Below are 20,862 nucleotides of genomic sequence, written 5' to 3' on the forward strand. Positions count from 1 at the left end.
AGATTTTCAATATACAATTTCCCTTCCTTAATATGCCTAGTAGCTATATAAATTATACCTCAAACGAACTTGAAAAGTGCCTATATACATTATCGTGACATTTCACTCCAAAGAAGGCTCAGTAAATGTATACAGCTGCATTATTTCCTCTTCAGAAAATCTGGTCTAATTTAAATGATCATGGCCCAACTCCCTGCTCGAAGCTTCCATCAGATGCCTCCATCAGGGCAGGAAGCTTGAGTTTGTCTCAGTGGTGATGTAAAATTTTTCAGTCTGGGAACACTGATTTAACACCTCTTCTTGAGGCCACAATTCTCAGCATGAAAAGTCTGTGCCCCTGGGCTGTTATCTATGACTCTTTTTCTGTCCTCCCAACATAAATTCAGCCATACGCTCCCCTCCTAGCTGCTAGTTTCCATTTCTAGTCTCATACAGAGATTCAAGGCTTTCATTGTAACAATGCTCTCTAATACTATTTGAATGATTCCCCAATGATTTCCAGGACAAAGTGTACTGTGTACCTGCTTTCAGGACTTCTCCATCTCAGCCACACCAAAGCATCTGCTGCATGGCCCAGGACAGGGCCCTCACAGAGGTCACAGATCCCTCCTTGCAAATTCTTAATGTATCTTTGGCTGAGAATCGTCTACTAAGCCATAACAGTGCCTATTAACATATAATTCAGCAATTCATTTTGGGAAGCCTTGTCAGTTTATTATTTCACCACAGTCAACTTCTGCAGCTGAAATAAAGATCAGGGTTTCAATAAGTAAAGGATTAGAAACAAGCCTTAAACTGCCTTTTTTCTCATGAGCTTATAACCTATAACAAGAGCTTACAGATAAGAGAGACAATTGTGAGTTAAGCTTGTAGCACGTGCCTTAGGCCAGCAGCCATCTAAATGTTTCTTTTTGGCTAGCCCTCTATAACACACTGGTTCTTGTCTTTCAGGAGCCCTGAAAGAAGCAGATCCTGAGAAAGGAGTTAAGGGAGACATTAGTAAATAGTAACGTAAGAAATCAGTTCAATGAAAGAGAGGAGTAACCAGATAGGATGAACACTTAAACAATCAGGCACAGGCTTAAGATCGACCTCCCTGATGAAACGGGAGGTGATGAGAGACTAACTCCATGCAGTCAGGAGCACGGAGTAGGAGAATGAGAATTTGCATGGAAGATCTGAAGATTAAGGCAAGAAGTTTGAACTCACTAGGATTGGAGTTGGTGGAAGTTCAAGAAAAGAGTGGGATGATCACAAGTTATGTGACAGGCATTATTATGTTGCAGTTTGTTCCCTTTGGGGGAAAAAAAAAAAATCGCTTCTTTTGAACTGGATTGGCGACTCTGGTTTGTGGGACCACAAGTATGAAGGGCACATCAAGCTAATGATAAGAGTGTTTTTCTTCCTCTCACATTCCCCCTTCAACCTTCTAAAAAATAAGTCTATCAAAACTGCAGGAAATTAATACTAATTTATATACACTTTCCAGCTGAAATCATCTGCTGAATATGTGTGATTAGAAACACCATTGTTTTAATACATTAGATTTGTAGGGGTAATTTTCATTATGACACATCTCAGTCCAAATTCACTAAAGCCGGTTAGACACAGTCTACCTAAAGATGGAGCAGATAACTATGCTTCACGAGGCAGGGAAGATTCCTGTTAGAAATGAGTAAAGCAGCAATGATCATAAGCATTAATGCAACTCCTAAAACAACAAAAAATTATTTCCTCAGATATTTACAGTCCACTCCTCTGAAATGACTAGGAGTTATCCAGGACCAGCCAGGGTCAGAACTTTGGTTCTACTGACTTTAAGCACTATACAGTCTCTAAGTTTGGTTAAATTTAGTTTATGTCTGAATTTGGAAACAACAGAGGCTAGGGGAATTTCACTTTCAGAGTTCTGGTCAGACTTGGCTCACTTAATCCTTTAATTGGATGTTGAACTTTCTAAGTATAAAAACAGAAACTGTACATGCTTCTCATATAGGAACATATGGGAAAAATAATGTGTGTATAAAATTGATAAAAATCGGGGGACTTAGCTTTAGAAAATACTTTTAAAGTATAGAAAAAGTGTTCACAAAGAGTTTTGTTCACTTTTTTAGTAGAAAATAGAATCCAGAAATATTTAGCTATATTATTTTATGCTAACATAGATGATACAGCTGACAACATTTAATGAGTTTCCCAATATTTATTTCAAAGTAGTGCTTTACAGCTTGAAATGAATACCAGTGCTGGCAGGTGTCAAGACTCAATAGCAATTTACTTTCAGAGTAATGATGCAAATTACACACTTGAATTCTACAAAGAAAAGAACAGCAGTAAAATATGTAGTGACAGTACTATGAAGTTTGTAAGAAGTGTGACGGATTGGCTTCCTGATATATCTGGTTTACCCAGCACAACAAAATCTTTGTTCCTAGCACTGAATGCAGAGTGTACTTAAATTTAGCAATGGGATTGAACATTGTAATAGCTTAAAAGCTCACTATGTTTCTTCCTGTTTCCAGATCCTAAATATTTTGCTCTGATTCAGCATTTCTCTACATTATTTTTACTAAATTGTATGCTGAATAGGAAATCTTCCAACCCCAGCACAAGTTCACTCACTCCCAAAACGATACAACAGAAATCAGTAAAATAGATAATTCCCTTAGTTATTTTATAGCAATGTTAAGAGAAAGTTAAAGACTTATTTAAGACTAAAAATGAGTACAAAAGTTAGAAGTCTGTATCATTATTAATAGATTTTTTAATATAAAACAAGAATTAGTTGGATTTTTATTTGAAAAGTAATTACATAAATACTTGCTCTGAAAAAGCAGCAAGTCTATACAAGTTATTTGAAATTTGTAAAAATGTGCTACTAACCCTAAACAAAAATAGAAAACACAGACGTAATAAAATTAAAATCTCATGACAGCTAGGGAAGATCCATAAGTGAATTCAGACATATAAAATCTTCTCCATAGACAGAGAGAATTTTCAGCATTTCAGACCAGTAAGGTAACTGCCTTGCATAAACGCTCAGGTTAGTGGAAAGGAAAATATAGACTACAATCCAGCAAAGATTTAAAACACATGCTTAACTTCATGCACCTAAATAGTCCCATTAACGTGAAGTTAAGCATGTGTGCATGTCTTTGTAGGATCATACTCAAGTGATATCCCTTTGATGAATGTTTCTTCCTGTGTTAGCAGGGAACGGTGTTTGATCAGGCCAGCATGGGGTTAAGCGCCCTTTATCTTTCACCTCTCCACTTAGAGGACCCTACTATATTGGTGGGGGTGAGGATGAGGATGAGAGAAGCAGCATCCAGCCCTGAAGGTATACAGTTCAAATTCTGGTTATTTTAAGAGGAGCCTCTAACACAGCTGAAACTGAAGGTCTAATTGTAGGATTTGTACCTGGCAGGTTCTTGAGCTGCTTTGGCTTGCAGACAAGTTCCTGATCAAAATGAAACTTTAGATTTTTTTTTCATAAATTATATCTAGTGATGGAAGTAGCTCTGCCGCTCTCCAGATTAATCTTGTTGTGCTAATATGCCAATCATTTTATTTTCCATTCCCCTCCAACTATGATAAGAGGCCCATTTGTGTATATACCCATACAATTTTTTTGCAGTTTGGATCTTAATTGCCACAGCAGTGATTGCAAAATAGCTGCATAATATATCACACCGAACAACTGCGAGCCTAAGCTGAGCTCTAATTACACATTTCTGGCTTAAAGTTTCTTCAGGCATGTTCACTACAGTAAGACTAGTACAACTGTCTCTGTGACGGGAGAAGGGTGCCACAACAGACAACAAAGTTTTGTGCAGAATAAAAACGAGAACGCAGGGAACTGTGTTTCCTTCGACAGTGTAACTTCCAATTGCTTAAGGCCTTTCATAGTGTAATTCTAGAGGCTCTTTACAAACACAGTAATCATACCTAATAAACGCATTACAATGTGGGCATTCTTGGATGCATTTTCCACTCAGTTAAACCAACACAAAGACAGATTCTGTCATTTGCCTAAGCAGCCACTAATTTAGCAATAGGCAGGAATGGATCCTCCAAGTTCCTATTCTCATTGTAGAAGTAGTTAAAGAGGTTGGATTTTTTCCCACCATTTTTATTGAAAATATATTTCGTTACACTTCTTCCAAACAGAAGTTTATAAGTGCATATAACTACTGCATTATGGACTACCCTAGAAAGACACATAACTTGACTGTATATGCCACAAGGACGTAACCACACATGCTTCCTAAAATGAAGAAGAATTCAAAACATATGAAGTATATCAGGAGAGAATATAGAAGAGAATTTAACAAAAGGACAAAAGGAATCCACCCCAGATCTTTTGGTGAAGAAAACCAACTGAGGTTTATTAATGGCCGCAAATATTCAGTGGCTGTGAAAAATGTTGTCAAAAGCTAAACTGATCCAGAATAGAAACAGAACAGAAAGCTGAGAAGTTGTGTGAAAAAACTATTTCTTATTCTTTTTCTTAAACACTGTTTTAATATTCCATATATTGATCTAACAAAAAGTGGATTTGGATGTATTTAAATAAGGAATTGTATTAAGACTAACAACCGACTCATACATCACTTCAGTTGTAGCATCCCTGAATTACGGTTTGTGATGGCTTTGCATATTCCTAATTTTACAGCTAACACCCCTTCCAGTTTTTATTATCACCTCGTTATTCCCATTCTTCCTTCATGATGTTATGGTGCATAAAAAATATGTGACTAGAAAATGGCAGCCTTTCATACTTCAATCCCCTGACTTCCCCTGGGGGAGTGGATTACTGCATCATAATACTGGTATCTGTTAGTTAATGCTGTGGGCTTCAGTCAACTTCAAAGCAAAGATATTAAAGGCTCGTTTTCCACTACAAGGCAGGTGTATTTTTATTAGCTCTTTTTCAAAATTGCTATGACTTCACTTGTGGATATCCCGCCAACAGCCATTATTGAAAGCTGGACTATAATTGCTAAGGAACATGCAATGTCTGAAGCACTAAACCAGTGTTACTGCAATCCTCCAACAATTGACTGAAACCAAGTGTTACACCATTAAAGCTGAATTACAACACACCCATGGCGTGTTTTCCATGTGTGCTATTTTAAACAATAGTAGAGAAAAACCTGGCTATAAATTCACAGATCCGCAATTTGTTCAAAATTCATGAACAATGAGGGCTGTCTGACAGGCTCTGTTGGCTCTATGTTAGTCAGAAATGTCACGCACCATAATTAAATGTCTGTTTGGCTTTTATTGGAGATGGAAATGCTAGCTTTAGTTATAAATTTAAACAACCTGTCACATGGGGAGACTCCACATTTGTATCGTTTAGGAAAGTTTAGCAATTGTAATTGCTCCAGGAAAGACAAATAAACTAATGGAAACTGTTCTATTTCTTAATTGGCTTTGCATCGGAAAAAAATAAGCTAACGTGGTTATGGTATAGCTTTCATCTGGTTTGGACCTAGTTCTTTGCTTTGGTAGATAAAGTTAGTGCACCAGTACTTTCCATTGCTGTTGCTTAATTTTCACACAGAAATTAACTGAAGACTACGGTGATCACAGCTTCTAGGTTAAGAGAAGATGCCATTGACAAGTGGCAACAAAATACCATCAGTCTTCCAGAAAAATGTTTAGTTCAATTCAGCGCAGTTCACCCTAATGTTGTCCAAGTGGAAATATTTTGCCGTCACACTGGTATGCAGAGACTATTATAGTTTAAGCAAATCCTGCGATTTTTCTACTCAGCTTCAGAAATTTTACAGTGCCCAGATTCCAGTGGAAAATATTTGATCACTCATATGCTTGGATAGAAATTTGTCACCTGGAATAGAAATCAGGGTAAACCTGCCAGCATCCTTATGCAGACAGGCTCTGCAAATATATACTAGGCAAGATCTCTGCCAAATAACTTGTGTCTGGCCAATACCACCTTTCAAATAGTCTGTGAATACCAGTTGCCAATAAAGATTCATTATACCATGTATAGGTAAATATTATTTTAGCTTTTGCATCTACAGTTTTAAGCTTACACAGTAGCAATTCATTTGCTCTCCACATACTACCTGTCTGCGAGTTTCTGTGCGGCAGCCAATCACAATATTCACACTTCTCACTAGCACCTAAACAATATTCTTCTTTTCCTTAAAATAGATCACTGTCAGATGCAAACATTTCCAAGTTATGTTTTTCACTAACACACAAAGTACGTTCTATGGCTATTTTAAATAGTAATATCACATGCAAAACTTCACAGTAGATGTTATAATCATCTAAGCCTTTTCCTGCTGCACTGCTTTTCAAGAAGCTAATCATTTCAGCTGGATTCTATAATCTATTGAAATGTAAGTCAATGAATAATGTCTTCTACTTCTGAAAATATATGCATATATTAAATGAATGCAAAAAATAATACTATCTCTATATTTCTCATAGTGAAACCTTAGAGCCATTCCCTCAGGCATGGTAGATCCTCCAGAATAGTCCCAAATGGGTCTATGCACTGGGTTACAGTTGTTAAAAAAATAAAAACATTTTAGAAGGGAGTGTGTACCACTTTCACCATAATGTTTGCCTATCCATCTTCATTCTCTCTTGTTTAGAAAAAGCCCACCAACTCAGATTATCTCTCACTGCGGAATGCTATTTACTTTTCCAAATTGCACCAAACTTGCTGTTGTGAAACTTCTTGAGCAGTTGTTGTGTTGATTTAATTTTCACTTTATTTTTACCACTATTTTCACCTATTAGAACTACATGGGAACAATCCAGTGAATAGCTATTAACATTTGATTCCTAGAAACATGTGATAGCAATATAATTTAGCAATATTTTTTTTCATAACATTTTCCCATTTACCTGACAAATCAGGTTGCTTTCTCTTCTCCTTCCTTTCCTTTTATTACATCCTTTCACACAACTTCATCCGTTTATTTTTCCTCACCTCTTCCCACCATGAAGTCTTCCAGTGTCCTAATGTCTCACTAGCACTTCAGTTATTTGAAGCTCTCTCCTGAAATCTTTCTTTATTGTTGCTTATATATTATTTCAGATTTTCTATGGGATTTGTTCTTTCCTTCTTTCTGGAAATGTTTGTAAATACTAAGGTTTATTTTAGAGGAATAAAATATATTATTTTATCTCTCCTTTTTCATATATATTTGGACATTTTTCTTTAAATAAAAGATATTTCTATCTTTTTTTCTTTTACTCAAAAGATCTATTGTGTAGATCTTGTATAAATAAAGTTTATTTTATGCCATTATGTAGGGCTCAGTAGATACATCAAGTTTTTAGGCCATCATGTACAGCTCAGACACATCAAGTTTTTATGCAAGCTCTGTCCTTGTTCTGCTTTGTACTCCTCTAGATATTATTACCCCCAGAACAAATTCTATCATCTCTATGCAGATCCCACTCTCTTCTCCAAGTCTTGTCCCCCTCCCCCCTCCAACGAAATTGCAGCCTTCCCAATATTATTGTGTGTCTGATTGTCAGCTTAGGTTAAATATAGTTTAAATTATTTATCTCCTCTGTTTCCAACTAAATTTTGCCTCCTTCTTTCCCTATAATTCTAGATATCATCATCACTGTTTATGTATCATCTTCAATTGCCATCTCTCCCGAGATTCCCCATATCCACATGCACAGATTCTTTCCTAACAACAGACCTGAGTTAATTAGTTTTATTCATTCATGCATCTAGGATCCTCATCCAGGCCCTCGTCTTCTCATATCTCCAATACGGCAATTCTCTCTGCCAAAAACTTTATACCTCACTGATGTCCACCCAGAATGCTACTGAAATAAATGGGTGTCTTAGACTGTCCCTTTGGCAATGTCATTCCTCTCTATGTACATTTCCTTTGGCTCCCTTTTCAAAAGTAAGCTAATTTTCAACTTTTGAAGGATCTTTTCAGCATATCTCTCTTTTCCCTAAGCTAATTCTGTTAGCTCCCATTATCAACATGCTCAATTTTCACAGAAATACTTTGTGATTTCTCCTCCAATGGTCCTAATGCTTGTCCACATTCGTCTGCTGCCTTTTATCTCATGTTTACACTGTACGTGCCTGGGAGCAGGACTACCATTTTGTTCTGGGACTTGACAGTACCTTGAACAACTGTTAGAATGTCTGAATGCCAACTAGTTTGACTTCAGAGTTAACAGAGTAAATACATACTCTTAAGCAGTAACATTGCAAACAGTGATTGTAGTGACAAAGTATTTCAGTACTTGCAGTCCAGCCTCTCATTAGCGCACTAAAATACTGATTTGCTGCTGTAGAGTGAATGGACAGCAAGGTGCTTCAGGACCTCCTTAATACAGCAAAGGTCAAAACCACCCAGACGTTAACAATGAGATCCCTAAAGCACTAAATAAACAGTTGAAAAGTATTTTCCTCTCTAAATATTTTGGATCAGAAATAATATCAGTTTTCATATTTGGAAAGTATTTTTTTAAACCAGATTGGCCAGAAGAATATTTTAAAGCTGTTTTTCTTAGCGTGTAATAATACCTGTAAGGTGAATATAATTGTTTGCGTTAATGGGGGGATTTACTTACATTGATGACTCCACAGTTTTTCTCAATTATCTTAACATTGAGAGCAAAACAAAACAGGAAAACAACTCACTAAATTACCAAATTTCATCTAATAACAAGCCAATCTATTCTTCTGTTCAGCAACATACTTCAAAGTGCATATTCAACCAGAATTTTTCAATTTTTTAGCTCCCATTAAAATAAAACAACGAGGTGTTTCATGCATTTCATGTAATGCTAAGTGTTATTTTTAAGCCAAGCAGTATGAAAATGCTGGATGAGAATGAGCTCCAGAAAGCTGGCATTCCTTAAAAATTACTGTACATGAACAGTTACACATGCATAATTATATAATTACACTTGATGGCAGCAATAGCACATAGAGAAGACTATTAATAGCATGCAAAATCTGCAGAAATCTCATGAAGATGAATATCCTTTGAAAGTATGAAAAGGTGGCACTTGGTGCAGAATATATTTTAGTTTTACATTTCAGCATGACAATTACCATGAAAGAAAGGATCAAAGTCAAATGGCACAGCTGGCAGCTTGAGAATAATTTAAGAGGTGTACTGGCAATAGCTTTTTGGTTTCAGTAAGATGGACTGCATTAACTGTAATAGGGAAACGATGGTGGAGAAAAGTCATATAGTATTCTTGCCTGGCACTAGTACAACATTAGCTGAACCTGCAGTTTTGATGACTTCATACAAATTTTAAGGGAGAAAACTTCTGCTAATGAGTATGAGCAATAGCAATGTCTCCTCTGGAGTTTGGGACAAAATAACAACTCAACATCACATTTAGGCTTAAATCACTGATTCAGGAACTCATGAGCACTGGGGAAATAAGATTAGCATGTGCTTTAGTATATCCAACCATGGTTCCTCAACCTTGTCCCCAAACTACAAAGAGATAATCTGTCTGCATGTACATGACTAAATACTTTAGAAATCAGGGCAGCTGGGCTGGAAGGATGTAATATAAGCTATGCAGATAATGCTGTATAAACCCAAGGCCCTTCTCTCATTTCCCACTCTCCCTGTAAAGTTTGAATTTTACGGTATTGCAGGGGTGGGATCACAGAAGCAACTTCTTATCATTCAGTTCCTTTACAAAGGAAGTAATAAAAAGAGTTTGGGAGAATGTACAGATCCTCCCTACTTTCCATCCTTACCCTAACTCTCTCCCAGATCATTATGGGTACCCTTTGGACCAGCTGTGCCCTGCGTGGACCAGAGAGAGCCTGTCCTGTCCGCCTTCCCCCCATGCCGTTTCTTTCCACTCCACTTTTAACCTGGCTAATATTTGAATATGCATACTCTGTCCAACGAAGAATAATGTTGCATTTGATAATACACTTTACAGCCACCATTTTCCAAGTCTCCCCCCCAAAGATGACCACACCTTGCACTGGAGGCAGAAGTGTGACGTGTCTTAGCTGACTTTTCCTTCAAACAGCTAGACATTCAGCAGAAGACCTACCTTTATTTGTTTTACAAGGTATTAAGCATAGCTTCAGTTTCTTAGCAATTAAGCTACAACATGGTTCCCTTTCAACCACAATTTTCCAAAGATGATTTGCATTCTAAATACTCTAAGCCAAGAGGCAAACATTTGTCCACACACGAACAGTTTTGAAAATCAGAATCTCTGCTGCCAAATGTATTATGGGTTCTCTGAAGTTACTGGCATATATGCCCAAATATGCACAGTCTAACACATGCAGATTTTACAGTTGCAATATGGTTTTGTGTAGAATTTAATAGTACGGATTACTGCACATTACAAAGCAAAATAAAATCATGAAGACCATGTAATTTGATCTACACAAAGATCAAAATAAAACGGCAGAGTAGGTAAAGTAGTTGGTTGGGCAGATTTTATGTGGACTGTCCAGGAAAAATGGACCAGTTTTGGTTGCATGCTGCTTTCACAGCTATTATTTTTGTTAGTTTTGCAATCTGATGCTTTTGATTTTTATTTGATGCTAATAAGTTCTGAAAGCCACAGAGTTTACAAAGCCAAAAAAATAAACCTGGATCCACTAAAGATCCTGTTTTCCTCTTAACTCTCCACTAGCCAGGAGTGGAGCTGTCAGTTTTACATCACTGGAAGGCGCAGATTTGATTCATCTAGTGGATTGAGACTTTTTATAAGAACTTGGCAGAAATTAGTGAATACTTAGGTGGTAAATAGTCCAATAAGATACTCAAAAATATCAAGTTAAGATGGCATCAATTTATATAAAAATTAAGGCTATAAAACCATATTTGTTCTATCACTGTTCTTAATCAGAGTAACACTGTATAAATTGACATTACAGTGGGAAATAAAGTTATATAAGAATATACCGTGCTATTATTGAAATTTGTTTCTTGTTCTTTGATAGAATTCATTGATAGCTATGCACCACATATACATGTAAAACAGAGACTTTTTTTTTCCCCCCACATAGATGAACCCAGCTCTCCTTCAAGCTATGAAATGGTTTTCTAAGATCTTCATGGAGCCTCTACTGAAAAGTTCTTACTCTAAAATTATCTCTTTCAAGTGAGCTACCTTTGAGTAATGTATAATGACAGAAAAAATCAGGGTGTGAAAAAGCTGATCTGAATCTCAGGCCCTAATATTCTACCAATACCAAGCACTGTGTTAAAAATGGACAGTATTTGCTTTTTTAATATCCAGTTTCCCTCTACTAATGGAAAGCTGCTTACTTCCAACAAGCCCCTGCCATATAGCCATATAGCCACTCAGAGAAAACACTAATCTCTCTCTACTCTTGGAAGTAGAAATTGGACAATCTTATCAAGCAATTTATTTCTTGAAATGTGTCATTTCAAGTTTAATGAACTTACAGCAAGTTCTTTTGATTTTATTTTAAATGGAGAACTTTGAATGAGATGTTTTTGTTTCAGGCAACACCTTCTTCTGGCATTTGACTGATATTATTTTGTAATGGTGGAGAAAAAAACCAACATGTTTTTGGTTTGGGTTTTTTTTGTAGGTTTTGTTTTATTTTGATTTGGTTACTGAAATAGAAAATAAAGTTTTCCTACAGCTGTCTCTATTACTTGAGTCAATGGAGCAGAGCACATTGAGTAATGCCAGTTTGAGCATTCCAGCAGAGCTGTGAGTCTTTACTAACCAATTCAAATATTCGGCACATTGCTAGGACAAGATATGTTCACTACTGTGTAGTTACTGACAGAGGGCCGTAAAATGGCATGAACAAGTCTGTCTGGAGCATAATAGATTTGATCAGAAATCTTGGCTGAGGATTCAAATACACAATTGTTAAAACTGGTTAAAATTGTTCTTTTTGGACATTTCCCATGAGTAATTTTTTTTTTCTTTTTATTTTTCAAGTTTTTAAATGAATTCCTCTATGTAAGACCTCATATTAATTCTCTTCATTTCCTTTTATTATCTTTTCCTTTTTCACACACAGAAAGAAAAAAGCAAAAGTAATAAAAGGGAGGAGAAGGAGAAAGGAAGAGGAGAGGGAGAAAGGAAAAGTTAAAAACTGGACCCTTTTATTTAGAAAAGTCTCAAATATTTTTCACTGTTTTTTAAAATAAAAACTTATAAAAGCATATGCCATTTTTTGTCAGCCAACTGCACATTTTAGACTTCTATTCAGAGGGCATGGCAAATTCTAGCCAGTTATAACCTAATTTTTAAAATTTATGAAGCTGTTTTCAGTTGTTGATATCTTCATAATACATTTTTTGGTCCGATTTACAAGTCTGACAGTTGAATTCCTGCTTTTTACACTTTTTATGGTCTGGGGATGCATTTTAACAAGGCCCAGATAACCTCAGAAGCTAATTACCATCCATACATGTAGTATGGAGGATACATTTGGAATGGACTCTGTTTGGGCCAACACTTTCATTAAAAGCAAAGACGACCCAACAAGATATTAGAATTAGACTCCTGAATGCATCTCGTACTGTGCTAGAATGTACTCGGCTGAAGACAACAGAGAACTTAAAAAAATATGTATACTTGAAACCCCCAGTTTTCTAAATAAGGCAACTGTTTAATAGGCTTCACTTGAAAGTCAGGAATAAGAAATGACTAGGAATTTAACTAGGATGATGGCAGCTCTGTTCACTGCTTACACAGTGCACAGAAGTGAGGTAGGCCCTTTACGTATGCACAAAGGCAGGTATCTGCCCTAAGATGTTATAATCTAACTAGGCTGTTGGCCAACAGAGGAAAATCGAGATAGGTATTGAGACACGTAGATCTAAAAAAATACAGTTAATGGCCAGATTCTGTTTCTTAACATCCTGCTTAACTGCCACTTTTAGCTGTTTCCTAATATCTGACTGTTCTTTGTAAGTCAACTTACATGAAGCCAACAAAAAGAGAAATAAATATATCTAGAGATTTATAGTCATATGAAGATGTGCAATGAATTCAGGTAATAGCTAAGGACAAAATATAGCATCCTTTTCTCCATAAAATCTAAAATGTTCAAAATAAACCAGGCATTTTCAACTGTGTATTAGCTTCCAATCAGCAAAATAAACAACCTATTCCAGGCATTTCATGGGCTCCACATGAAGATAAACCAAACTAATTCTGTCGGGACAGATGTGATCATTCCCAGACTCCATAGGGGGTTGCTGCATTATTCTGCCTTAGTTTCAAGTGATAACTAGAGGTTTACATGTACTTTTTTCCCATAACACCAATTTCCAACTTTTAAACATACAAAGTGTTTTGTGTGTTCTGCATTTGGGAATCAGTTGTTAAACATAGCATTTGCTAATCTTCTTTCATCAGGCAATTTTTATTTGGCTTTGGCAGGAGAAGGAAATTTTAAAACATTCTCTTTGCCTTGCATAATACCCAAATATAAAAATAAATATAGCATTGTTGCTTTCTCTATATTCCCTGCCTCTAAACACCATAGAAAACAGAACTCATACAAAGGAATGATCTAACAAGACAGTAATAAAAAAATAAATCACAGCACAGATAATGGTTTGATTTTATCTTACTGATCTATTGCCCACTTCAGACAAAAGGCACTGATTGGTCAGAATTTAGAATGCAATTGCCCAGATGTCATGAACTAGTTTTCAGTCTCTGTGGTTATTTCAGGTGCTGCTAGTAGAAAAACAGAGGCTCAACTTTTACTGTGCTTTTCCTTCTTTGTTGTTCATAAGAAGCTTCTGAAAAAAGAGACTGTGCAAGAGATTATTTTTTTTAATCATCAATTCTAATAAAATATATTCTAGAATATTTTGAGTTAATTTCTGCTTTCCTAAATACAGGTATTGATTTGGCTTTCCAGTGGCCTATGTTACAGCCTGATTCTGTGGGTCCTACACAGCCTTTCTATTCCAGAAATGCTAAGTTTTCACAGCTGCCATGTTCTGCTCACTGTTACAGAAGTGGGAATGGACATTTATGGGAAGAAGAATCTTGTACCTCCATCTCCCTTGCAAGACATATAGATTGGGTCATGCTGGACTGCATATCTTTTTTACATTTGGGTTTTCTCTATTTAAATCTTGTGAGACAAAAATATTCAAAATGCTTTAAGTACTAGGCTGGTTCTTTGTGGTCACCTTGTATCTGCCAAACCCTGGTTTCTTCCACATCAGAAATAGCTAGCTTAATTAAAGCTGTCATCTCCTAAAAGCTAATTCAATCCCTCTGCCTGTCACATTGAGGATAAAATTCAAACTAAGCCATCTGCCTTCATGGTCTTGAGAACACAGGCACAGCTCTCCTCTCTTTAGGGTTAGAACAATTCCCACCTGCCAAATGCAATAGTTTTGGTGGCACACTATCTGATTTTGGAAAAAAGTCTACTCATTTTGGATATCGGGTTGTACTAATAAACATTTACACACAGGTGAGCTTGATAGGCTAGAGACAGCTACACGACAGAGCACACGCATGCACGGGCCGTGCACGGTGGGGCTGGAAGGCTCCCGTGCCGGGGTGCTCAGCATGGTTGGGGGACACCGTCTGACAGATGCAGAAGGTATCTTCTGCTCCTCCCCACGCCATGTGCGTGGATGGGAAATCTCAGCAAGTAAGCCAGTGTCTTTCATTCAGGATGCAGCAATCGCATCTTACCCTTGCCTTTGACTCTTAGAGATTGCAACGTGCTTTACACTACGCTATACTTTTAATCAACTTTGAACGTAAAATATAGGAGTGTAAACTGATCAGTGAGCACTGGGTCTGTCAAGCATAGCAAACACGAGTATGCTCCAACTGCCTTTGCATCTCCTCTACAGAATCCAAACAGCTCAGGGTCTGTCTGTACGCCTGCCTCTCGCTCCAGTGTATGCCATCCCTGCTTGCGTTGTGATGCAGAGGTGCCTCTGTGCTTACACAGATGACTAATACTGCAAACAAGGCATTCTCTGAGCGCTCCTTCACTGGAAGTACCTTTTAGCTCTTTAAAGGGAGAAAAAAAAAATTAAAAATTACTCTACAGATAGTTTTCCTAACAGTACTACCACTGCAGAAGAAATCCAGGTATGAAACAAATATATACACTTGTGCATTAACCAAAAAAATGTCAGTTAATACTCTAGTACTGGAACTGCAATTACACAGACAGAAACATCTACCCATGTGGAGTATCTCAGTTGTCACCAGGGATTAATATCAGTGAAGCAATTCACTGGTATGGAGATTTCTATTATTATCCATGTGTTATTACGATGTAGAAAAGAATGTAGTTTGATGGGGTTTGTAGCATTACTGGCTTTTAGAAAAATTATGCTTTGACTTATGAACCAAACCAGTCTGCAATGCAAATTAGTAACAACGTGTGTGAAATGGCACAGTTTAATTTTTACAAAGACGGCCTCAGATGTATAACTGAACATTAATAACTTCAATTGGCATGGTGGTTATCTTTAAAATGCAAACATTGCATACAGATACAAGCCAATCACTAACTGCTTTGGGCTAAGAAGGGTCAGAAAATAAACTTTACAACTATCAATGTGAGTATTGACAGAACAAAACGCAAAATTTCAGACAGTATACGTGAATATGTATTTTCTATCTTCAGAGTACCATCTTTGCTTCATCTTTAACTGCATGCTTCTGATTTCTATTAAGTACGACTACCTCCTTGTCTTGTCAAGCAATTAAAGTGACAAAAGTAATAGCAGATGCCTCTTTCATAGTTAAAACTACAGCAAGCAGACCATAGCTTGCATTTTATTACAACCACTCTATACAGACTAATAATTGCAAGGTAATTGAAAAGATCCTGATAATAAACCACTAGTTTACTTTTTTTAGACAAAATAAATATATAACCCAATTCAGGCTTCATTTTAACGACACATTAGATGGTTTCCAACTTGCCTTGATTTTTGGGTTTTTTTATGATTGTAAATAAACCCTGGAAAATTCCTTCCCCCATTTTACCACCTGAAACTGCAGCTGTTGGCTTACACTATCAAAGCCTCGCGATTCCGAACTCACGTGCAAATCTCATCAAGTGCAGACACTTCTAATTGATTCCAGAAGTTTTTCTTTTGCTAAGATCAGCGGGCAGAAGAAGAATAATGAGCAGCTTTTAAGCAGAGGGGGGAGGGTGTTGAGCTTGGGGAGTGGAGATTTTAAAAGCTCCAGCTTGGCTGCTCTGCCAGAAATGCGGAGCAATTTTACGGTCAATTGGCCAGAGCATCTGGAACTATACATCATAGTCTTTAGTTGATGGTGGTGAAGCCGACTCTCAAACTGGCTAAGTCTAAAATCAGTAATGACTCTGCTGTCACACCTAAGTGGAAACTAACTTAATCTACTGCCAGATTTTACTGTGACTTTTTCTAAGGGGCATTATTCCCCTTAGGGCAGTTGTCAAGAATATTAAAAGTCCAGTCCCTGGGATACACTGCATGGTATAGCGGACTTTTCTGAATGAAGCTAACATAGAAAATACAGATTACAACCCGTGTTTGTTTAATTCCATGTGTGTTGACAAGGCTTTTTATCATAAGGCAGTAGAGTTTCCTTCCATCCCCAGCTTCATTTCTAAAATACATTTCAAATACACCAGCCAATCTAGCTAGGGCACAGAGACTGCATAAATGCTGAGGTCGTAAATCATAGCACAGGGCATGGAGCTTTCACCTTAATGGAAACCAAATACGGGATATGCTGCTCTTTGAAATGTGGCACAGATGATCATAACGAGAGACCAAGAAAAAATGCTACAGAGCAGAAAACTATCGTTGATGTGGAAATAAGTTCTTATGAGTAAATGTTTGTTTTAAGTCAGTACTCATAAGTCAGTATTCCAACACTGGTAAATTACACTAAGAAACAAGTGAGGTAACAGCAAGTCTTTGTATGATGAAAGGAGAAGTAAGTAGTGTGGCAATATATCACATTAAGAGGGACTGCTGTGGAACGCAGAATGCTGTGCAAATCAGTTCTTTAATAAAGAGATATTATATATTTTATCCAGACAAATTAGCTGACACACTCGTAAGAAATACCAGTATTGCCTCAAAGATCAGAGAAGCAGTCCATTTCATACAGAATACTGTCTCCAAAAGTTTTTGGAACAGATGCATCCACCAAGTTTAGATACTCTGGACTTGTAAATAAACAATTTGACCACAACGAAGTTCATTTCTGCCTTCATTAGTTAAGGGCTGAATTATACCCTGCAGCACAAGATTTTATATATCTTCCAAAGTTGGTTATATTTCTGATGCACCACATGGCCACATAAAACAGAAAAGAAAATAGTTATTTAAAATATCACACATGTATACAACCTCTCTTCTTCTCTCTTTGCCCCAGTGAAAGTTGTCCTAGATTTTTATCCTTCCTACCTGTAAATTAATACATGCCTGCCAATGCTTTCATTGGCAGTTGCAGGAAGTTGCAGTGCAGGAGGAGTCTGGGTGGAGAGATTTAGTCTCAGATACAATGCCCTAGCTCAAACACAGATAAAAGATAAACAAGCACATCAAGACAGACATCTGTGTTTCCTCCTCCACCTTCCTCACTCCTAGCCCCTTAGTTTAAGAGTCTTTCTCAGTACTGAGTTGCAGCCACTATGAGAGTTGGTGAAAATATTTAAGACAAGAGTTCCAACAACATGTCAATGGCTCTCATTTCTACTTGCTCCTCATTAGTACTACTGTCAAATAACAGCCAGTGCTTGACCAAAATCAGCTCATGGAATATGCTGGCTGATGCCAAACCAGAGCAGTTGGATGGAAACACTTTGAAGAGAGGCACCATCATCACAGATTTATTTTTACATATCATGCCTGCTGAACTGCCACATAACTGAACACACAAGCAATGTTTTCTGCTGCCTCCAGCTGGTTAGGAGACTCCAGGCCCAGTCTGACAGAAAATGATTTGGCTTTAGCAATACACATGACCATCACATTACACAGGCATGAAGTAATCAGCCTAAAGAAAACTATCTAGTATAGGATGTGGCAGCATAGATCCTCAAGCAGAAACTCATTAGCTCCTCAGTTTACTGTCTACAACCAGTCAAATATAATATCTCTGCCCATATCATCAAGGTTTTCAGTGACCTCCACCCAGGAAACAATTCCCAAAAGATCTAAAAATTTCCTCAAACATCACTTTTTTTTTTCTTCCAAAAAAAGCAGAGCCTGCTTCTTTCACCTACCCGTGTTGAAATACATACAGCACAAGGAACAGAAAATGTATGCTTTCTTGCTCCACAGCAAGTTGTGTGAACTCACTTATCTGAAGAAAAATCTTTGGCTGTGTAAGGCCAACCCAATTGGATGGGCAGCGAGGGTAAGAGGCTGGAGACAGAGGGCAGGACTGCTCATCCTGCTGGAATTACAATCATTAGCTGCCTTTTTTCACACCCGCCTGAACTAATTTAATGGCAAAATGGGAAAGGCTCGCTCCTTGTTTCCTCTGCTCTTCTCTCTCACTGCTCCCCTAGTTTTATCCATTTCTTCTGTATTTTCCTCCTAGTTTTTAGCCAGAAAGCCTTCCTCCCATCCAGTAGCTCTGATAATTGTCAGACCTTTTTATGAGCCAAATGCAATCATTTGCAGTCTAAATCACCTATTTTTACTAGTTAGACTACCCTGCAAATAGTACTGCAAGAATATTTACTTCTGAAATCTTATCTACGGGTTCTAAAATATTCATGAGAAATATGAACGTATGAAACATAGTCACAGAAAAAACAACATGTATAGACAGGAGTCACATACTTTTCCACTAATTATTCAACATGATGTATGGCAAAACCAGTCTTGCACTTATCTGCTGCAAAGTGCACCATTAACTTAAGAATGCTGGGACAGAATTATTTGTTAAATTCTGGACACACTGAGTAGTGCCATCATGCCTTTTGCAGTTTATTTTTCTTCATCCCTAAGTAAGTGTCCTGAAAGGCTTAATTTATAGGCCCCAAAAAATAAATCAACAGAAAATCTTTTACATGATGTCATGCATTCATTCCTATTGCTCACGAATACTGGATTACTAAAGAATTATTTATTTGGTAACACAAAATGATGAAGAGGTAAGGAGTGCATTATTTAAGTATAGTACAGATTATGAGTACTGAAAATATAACATTAAAAAGATCAAAGTCAGATAAATCTAGATGTATGTTAAAGATGGAATATGTACAAGGCAAACAGAAAGATTAAATAAATGGTTTAATTTACACATCTCAAAAATTGTAAGTGGATTTGAAGGAGAGACAGAGCAAAGGAAGTTGAAAAGCAAGGAGGTAAAAATTACTAAGACATATGTAGCAGAAAATAAAAAAATATGCTTATGAGATAGATCTATGTTTATGGGCCTCACAAGATTTTTGAAGTTATCTACACTATTATACTAGGAAAGACAGATAACCTGTTTGAATGTTGAAAAGAAATAATTTTTAGGACAAATTTTAGACCTAATTTCTGAGAAAACCTTTTATTTATTTATTTATTTATTATGCTTTCTGGTATCTGCTGGTTCAAAATGATTAGGTCAATAATGACCAAAAACATTAATATTTGAAGACTTTTCAACACAAATTGACAAATATCTGGCATTTTCTCTTTGCTTAGAATTTTTTGCTCTTAAATCCCATTATAACAATATTACCACCCATAAGAACATTCCTACCATGAATCCAGAAATTGTATAATGCATTGAGAGCACAAGAGCAAAACCCATGATGGTGGATCATTTATATCAAAATGGGGGACCTTTTGAAGTTCATCACAAACATTGCAAAAGCTACTAATAACACAAACTTGCTGATTTATGATAAAATGTAAGTCTCTAGTTCTGATCTATTGGCATTATTCAGAAGCATTATCTATTCTAGTCTCACTGGGAGCACCTAGTCTTTCAGTATTTTCAAAGAAAAAGAAAAAAAGTGAGCAAAGGGCTCCTGTTTCTTGTTAAAAATGGACTACCTAGTCAGGGCCAAACAAAGGACTAAAAAAAGAGTGACAGAGAAGTATAATATAAAGGACAAAAAGAAAAACACTAGACACAAGAAAGGATAGGAAAGTACAGTAGGAAAGAACTAGAGATGGCAAAGTTAATATTTTAATGACAGATACGTGTAAAGAATGGAATAAGAATCATTTCATTATATTTTCTTCTTCATGACAGAATAGGAAGCCGTACAGTTCACTACAAACAACAGAAATCAGAAATAACAATCTGATAATTTTACTTCTACTTTCTTCTTAGTAGGAGACACTTTTACATATGTACACACACATACCAGCAAGGCAAGTACATGAATTTTTTTTTTTTAATTTAGAGTATATATTTTGACATATAATTCTCCCCAAATTCAGTTAGAATACCCCAGTATCTCAAGTCTGAGAGCTATATCTCAAGGGCTATAGAATTAATTGCCAAAGTTTAGAATTCTTTGCTTCAAGCCTATATATTGTAGTAGGCTACTCGGTAAATAATAAAAACATTTTCCAAATTATATTTAAGCAAGTAAAATCCTTAAAATATCTGTTGAGGTGTCTGGCAGACCCTTATCAAAGGAATTCAAGAACTGTTTGATTTATACATCAAAGTTTTGACAATATGGGATGAAATCAAAACAATTCTTGATTAGTGGCATTTATCTAGCTTTAAATATTGTCCAATAATTATCGTTTCCTACCCCAGGTAAAAAGACAAAAAAAAAAAAAGACCAAAAAGACCTACAGAAGCATAAGATATTTTTCCATTCTTGATCTCTTGGAAAAGCAGGAGAATCAGCACCACTACCAGAAACCTCCAATTAGGAAAGTT

The 20,862-nt window shown here is 36.6% G+C and overlaps 1 protein-coding gene across 1 annotated transcript in view; it reads right to left on the minus strand.

Annotated features, from left to right (window-relative positions):
• Positions 1–20,862, minus strand: part of AGMO (alkylglycerol monooxygenase) — a 192,866-nt gene that overhangs the window by 57,622 nt on the left and 114,382 nt on the right. The gene's annotated exons all lie outside the window — the stretch shown is intronic.

Source organism: Mycteria americana, chromosome 2 (genome assembly GCF_035582795.1).
Source record: "Mycteria americana isolate JAX WOST 10 ecotype Jacksonville Zoo and Gardens chromosome 2, USCA_MyAme_1.0, whole genome shotgun sequence".
NCBI classification, from domain to species: Eukaryota; Metazoa; Chordata; class Aves; order Ciconiiformes; family Ciconiidae; genus Mycteria; species Mycteria americana.